This window comes from Lontra canadensis, unplaced genomic scaffold (genome assembly GCF_010015895.1).
Source record: "Lontra canadensis isolate GAN:19392208 unplaced genomic scaffold, GSC_riverotter_1.0 scaffold46, whole genome shotgun sequence".
Lineage (NCBI taxonomy): Eukaryota > Metazoa > Chordata > Mammalia > Carnivora > Mustelidae > Lontra > Lontra canadensis.
Window position 1 is genome coordinate 3,408,580 of NW_022631040.1, and position 6,618 is coordinate 3,415,197.

Here is a 6,618-nt window from a genome sequence, read left to right on the forward strand (position 1 = left end):
TTTGGGAGTGCGTTACATGTGCAGGAAATGACACCATGTCTTCTCCCTGAGAAAAGCGCATTACATGTTAGGGAGTTACTGAAGACAGTAATGTCTTTTAAAATTAGGTCTTGGGCATCTGGGTGGCTCAGTTGGTTAAGCGACTGCCTTCAGCTCAGGTCATGATCCTGGAGTCCCAGGATCCAGTCCCACATCGGGCTCCCTGCTCAGCAGGGAGTCTGCTTCTCCCTCTGACCCTCTCCCCTCTCATGCCCTCTCTCTTTCTTTCCTTCAAGTAAATAAATAAAATCTTTAACAAAAATAAAATAAAATTAGGTCTTTATGATTTTTTTTTTCTTAAAGTGCACATTGCAATAGCCGTTGCTTATTTCACAGAAAGAATTTTCTGTATTGCGTATCTTTAGGATAGATGTCTGCAGCCATCATTATGGTGTCCTTTGAAGGATGACAAGAGCCCATTTGAGATCCCTCAAGGAGACCAGTCATTACTTAGTCACAGGAGAGTTCCCTCAATGTCAGAGGCTGATTTGCAAGTGTGTGACTGAGAAAAGTTGCAGTTTTGGCCTTTAATAAGCAAAATTTCATTTGATTTATGGGAAGAGCATGGATGTGAGCTAGAAAGTTCTTAATTTTACTGCTGGCTTTGTTTCTTGGTTTCTTGTTCCTTGAGTGAACTGAGACAAGTTTTTAATCTCTCTGAACCTCAGCTTTCTCAAGGTTAAAATGTAGTTAATAATAACTTCTTTGCACATTTATTGTGAGACTTGAGTGAGATAAGAAATGCAAAATGACTATCACGGTGCCTGGCACCTTGTAGCTTCCAAGTTTTATTCCTGAAAACAGAACCTCAGAATCCTTTTTGTTTTTTCTTCTCAAAGAATAAGCATTGATGACACCTTTCACCAAAGCTTTAAGCTAATAATAACCACCTTCCTTTGTGGCAACCCTAGAAACAAACTGCCAAACTGAAACATAAAATCTGAGCTAGCACATACGCTCCAATTTTAGGTCTAGCTGCTTGGGAGGTAGCTTGCTTATGAATCACCTAGTGTCCGGGGTGCTATCAGATAGTGTTATGGCATACGGACGGACTATATTTACCTTACCCATCTTTTCTCGTTCTTCTCACCCGTAGAGGCTGGTGAGAAAGAGCTCAGTTACAAGTGCTCTCAGAGAAGCACATCGAAGTGTCTGATACAGCTAAGCGTGTTATTAATTAGAAGCAGCAAGATGAGCTGTTGTCCTGTCAAGAAGCCAAATTATCCAGATTTGCCCACCACTCTCTGTATGCCGTTCCTTTTAAAGTGTAAGTTGCAAACTAAGGATGTTTATAGATCTGACATATTCTTTCCTTGCATTGGAAAGTTTCCTTTCCCTTATTAAGAATGGAAGATCTCTAACGAAGGGTGTTTATCATGATACGTGCTGCTTTTTACTATCCTAGCGCGCTCAGCAGGCAAGGTGCTGATTTCTTCACTTCTCTTTCCCCTCTTCTAGCATGTGACACCTGAGGCTGCTGCTGCCTGGTTTACACTCCTACTCCCTCTCTTTCCCCTTACATATTTCATTTGTTTTTCCCTTGCATGTGAACTCTTCCTTCCTTTTTGATTCTCATAAGCCATTACTTTCTAAAAGCACAATCCCTGTCTTCATTAACTCCCTTTCAAGGATCATAGCACTCTGCCAGGGACTGTGGTCCGCACGTCTGAATGCATCAGCGCACTTACTTATGCGGTCCTCCCGCAAACAAGTCTCCATTATCCCCGCTGCTACAGGGTTTGTATTTGCCAGCCTGAATCTCACCCCTTGAGCACTGGCCCAGGGAGTAGCAAATACCCTACTCTTTGGGTCCTGTCACTCTTCCCCTCTGTGTCCTGAGGATGAAAATGCATCCTGGTAGGATGTTTGGAGGCTCAAGTAAAATAATGAAAATGAATTATTCTTTCTAGGGCTCATAGACTGCTGAAATTTGAAAGTGCCACTGATCAGGATGCCTGGGTGGCTCAGTCAGTTAAGCACCCACTCTCAGCTCAGGTCATGACACCAGGGTCAAGGGATCAAGTCCTACATCAGGCTCCTTGCCCAGTGGGGAGTCTGCTTCAACCTCTGTCTGTGCTCCCCCTGCTTGTGCTCTCTCTCTTTCTCTGGCAAATAAATATATACAATCTTAAAAAAAAAAAAAGAAAATGCCACTGATCAAATCCTTTTTATAAACATACTAATTTATACTTGGATAAATGATCTAAGCCCTAAGTGACTGGTTCCACATTTTAAGCAGAACTGGAGGGCCAGGCAACAATAGCAAGTATTAGATATTGGGGGGCTGCTATGTGTATGGCTGGGAGATAAAAGTGGCTGCTATGTGTATGGCTGGCAGATAAAAACCACCTTAGATGAGAAAGATGTTGCTTATTAAAATTAAATAAAATGCTTTTATGATTTCCTTTTTTATTTTCTCCAAACTCCTTGGCCATGCATTTTAGATTCTTTCACCACTTTATTTCTTTGGCTTTGGTGCTGCTTATGACATTTTTCCGCTATTTGCCCATAGCTGTTCCTTCAGGATCACAAACTGAAGATACAGGCAGTTAGCACTGACGGACGGACTATGGCCATGGCCCTGGTCCTGGATTTCCTGCTAATTTTTCATCCAGGATAACAGGGACCGCTGTGGGTTATTGCATGGTGAGGACCATGACCTCCAACCTCTTGGCAGGCTGGTAGCTTGGATCCTCTGCAGTCGCCCTCTCACCCATAAGTAATATGTGTGTTTCAATACCAGGTTTAAGCAACATAGTTGCCAACTAAACAGAAGATGTTTCATCCTATTACTGGAACCTGGGCATCATTACATCAGTTGCTTGAAAATCCTTCTTTCTAGCAGAGACCCAAGCATTGAGGGTGTTTTAAACCAATTTTCATGGTTTTAGTAGCAGTAACTAGAGATAGTTTTAATAGTGATCTTTCATATTAAAATGGTCTGTATAGTAATGACATTTTAAATTTGAATGCATATTTTTATATATTAGATCATTGCACACTTATTTTCTATTTAGCTTGTTTGTGGGAGGTTGTATTTAAAATGATTAATGTTATTGAGTTATATGATATGATTATATTGATTATACTGATTAAGGCACTAGATGATTGAGGTATTAGAGTTAGAAAAATCCTGGTTCTAGGGAGAGATACTGAAAGTTATTTAACTTCTCAAGAGCTCAGATTCCTCACCCTTGATTAGGCTTGTCAAAAGAGAGGAGCATATGAATATGGAGGGAGGATTCCTTGACTGCTTTTTCCAGAACATCCACACCTCCCATCTTGCTACTCTCTATCCTATTAGGTTCTTTTTTCTTTATAGCCAATATGACCTTCTATGATTACTATTTTATGACATAAAGACAATGTAAGCTCCTTGAGGGCAGACATGTATACCGCTTGGTCTGTTGATGACTCCCTATCTCTGACAACCACATTGGTATATGGCAGATGCTCAATAATTATTTATTGAATGAGTGAATAATGTTTCCAAATACTTAGCATAGTATCCACTACATAGTAAAACTCAATAAATAGTCATTATAATTACTAGATATGATGTGATGAGCTGCCAATGAGAATTTAAGTGTTATTAATATATTATCTTGTTCCTTAAATTAAGGCTTGAGTGGGTCTTTTGGGTTTTTGCTGTCTGTCCTGCACAGCTTCACTACAAGATCTCTTCTGGTCATCAAGTCGGCTGTGCTAACAATTCCCAGATCTACATTTCTGCTCTGGAATCCTGCTCTGGAATCCCACTTACGGCATGTAGGCACCTCGTGCTCAACCTGTTTCCCAAACCTGCTCATCCTGAGCTGCTTTTTTCAAATAAGGGCATCCTGTACTTACCCTGATGCTCAAATTAGAAACTTCGGAGCAACGCTGATCATTCCCTGTATCTGACCTGTTCTCAATTTCTCCCTCTGTTTTCCCCATTTGCCTAGCTTAGACTCTCATTGTCTCTCATCTGAGCTTTTACAGTTACTAATAAAATGGTTCAGTTTTTATTGAGCACAGGAACTTCTATGCATGTGACTAGATAAAAGCCCAGGAGTTGGATGGTACTCATGTTTTGCTATTATCATTTTATAGGTGAAGAAAAAACAAAGTTCAGAGAGATTAAACAGTTCCCCAAATTCGCACAGCTGCTAAATGTTGGAGCCAGGATTTGGACTGAAATTGGTCTGATTCTAGAGCCTTCAATAATCTTTTAAAACTTCCTAATTGCAATGAGATTTCCCTTTTTCTACCCTTGTCCCAATCTACTCTGTTTTCTTCTTACCTCTGAGTGATCTTTTCATTGTTCTTCAAGAATCATCTTACACCTCACCTCTTATTTTCTTTCTAAATTCTGTAGTGGTAGAAGTAGATGCTTCTCCTGGGACTCCACTGCACTCTGCACATGTCAACCTTGGCCATTATTATTTTGGATTATTATTTTGCATTTTAATTATCAGTGCACACACCCATGAGAACAGAAGCTTCACCTAATTAAGGATTGCATGTATGATACCTGTACTCGATAGGAGCTAGGTAAAGTTTTGTTCAATGATCGCCTCTATAAATACTATTTATTGAGGAGTTTAATACTCGCTCATTTATTTCTAAAGGAATGCTACTAATTTTTTTTCCACAAAAATGTATAATTAGCATTTTAGAATACCTCCTTTTTAAGTGAAACCCCTCTCTCCTTTGGTTTTCTACTAGCAACATAGGAAGATTTTAATAAGCAATCTTTCCATTTGTGTCCCCCAACTTCCATGTCCTATTTGGTATCTGGTGACTTCTGGTTACACAAATATCTTTGTTCTTTCAGTCTATTTTTTTAGGCCACCCTATAGGCCTACATTCTATTTTCCTGAATCTTGCTTTCTGCTAGGCAACAGGTATAGTATCAACACAAGTGTTTCATTCTTCACTTACAGCTTGAATTTAAATCCCATTTTTCATCTTCTATGACCAGTGATGGGAATTTCAGGTCCTAGATATGGGGGAGATATTTTTGGGCAGTGGTATCTTGGAATTTTCTTCAAATCACACCCTGTTATGTATTTGGAGAAAGCTTTACATATCTCTTTCTTGTAATCATTCTTCTAAAATTGGTAAAAAGTCTTTTGCAGCCGATGAAACTATGGTGTGACTGATGAATTATAAATAGGAAAGTGTTAATCTCTGCCAAGATATTTGAATCTGAATTGTACAAATTTCTGTCACTATCTTCTTTGGGAGAAGATAAGATTTTATTTTTGGGCAGATACACTGAAGGCTTATCTCATATATCTCTAGAGTTTGAAAGTATATGTCTAAGAAAGAAAAAATAATATTGTCAGGTTCTGATATCAGAACTCTAACAATATGTTTTAACTTACTAATTTCAAAGCACTCATGATAAAACAAATACCATGTAAACATGTGTTAATGTGGACATACCCTTATAGTATCTGAGAAGTATAATCAATTTTTGAATTGTTTTAATATATATGCTAAGGAAAATGTAAAATATCTAGTATATTATTAGGCTAAAATGATCTGAAAGCTATTTTAACAGTTACTAACATAAAACACATACTACCACATAGAATTCTTGAAAAGATAGCAGTTTAAGTTCTCTGTTCCAAAGTAAAAAATTTCAGAATTCCCTCAACCAACATTAAATGCCAAGGTGTTTTTTATCCACTTCCTAATGAAAACATTTTGGAGGAATTACAAAATGAGTCCAAGCTTGTTACAGAGAAAAAGAATAATGAATACCTTAGTAATGGTATGTAATAAAGCACACACTGTGTGTGGCTCAGTCAAATCAACTAGTCCCACCCCTTTATTTGATAGATGAGGAGAATAAGACCTACTGGTACTAAAGGTACAATGACATCAGGTGAGTGAACAGACACTAATTCAGTTGCTTTGTATCTCAGTCCAAAGCCTTTTGTTTCATTTTACCATGAGCAACCTTGTTTACCCAACATGAGGTGAAGGTGCTAGGATAACTAAACAAAGGGACCGTATTTGGGACGTAAGATCAGTATATAACCAAAACTGAAAGTTCTAGACTGATCCTGGATTGGAACTCAAATATTCACCCACTGAAGGGGAAAGAAAAGTAGTAAAGAATGCTGATTATTCCAGTTCCATTTTTTAGTTATATCAGAGGCTGATTTAGTACAATTTGAATGATAAGGGCTCAAGGACTTCTGAAACTGTTCAATCATGTGTAGTATTACCGTGTATGCATAAGACTCCCTACATGTATATCTAAAAATATATTTATTCCCTGTCAGAGTGAGATGAAACTATTTAAAACATGTGGAAACATTTTTTTGCTTATATACTGATCTTACGTCATGAAAACAGTCCCTTTGTTTAGCTAGGGATCATCATCAACTTTAGATCTCTAAGATGTCAATCTGCATTTTTATATTGGTATTTTTAAGAGAAAATAAAATACAGTGAGCTACTTAAAATTGGACCACTGCGGTAACACTTTCTACTTTAGCTAGAATCTGCATTAATTAGTGATACTTCTTCACAAAAATATTTCTTGAGTACTTTCTCAGAAATAAACCCTCAAGTATTTATTCT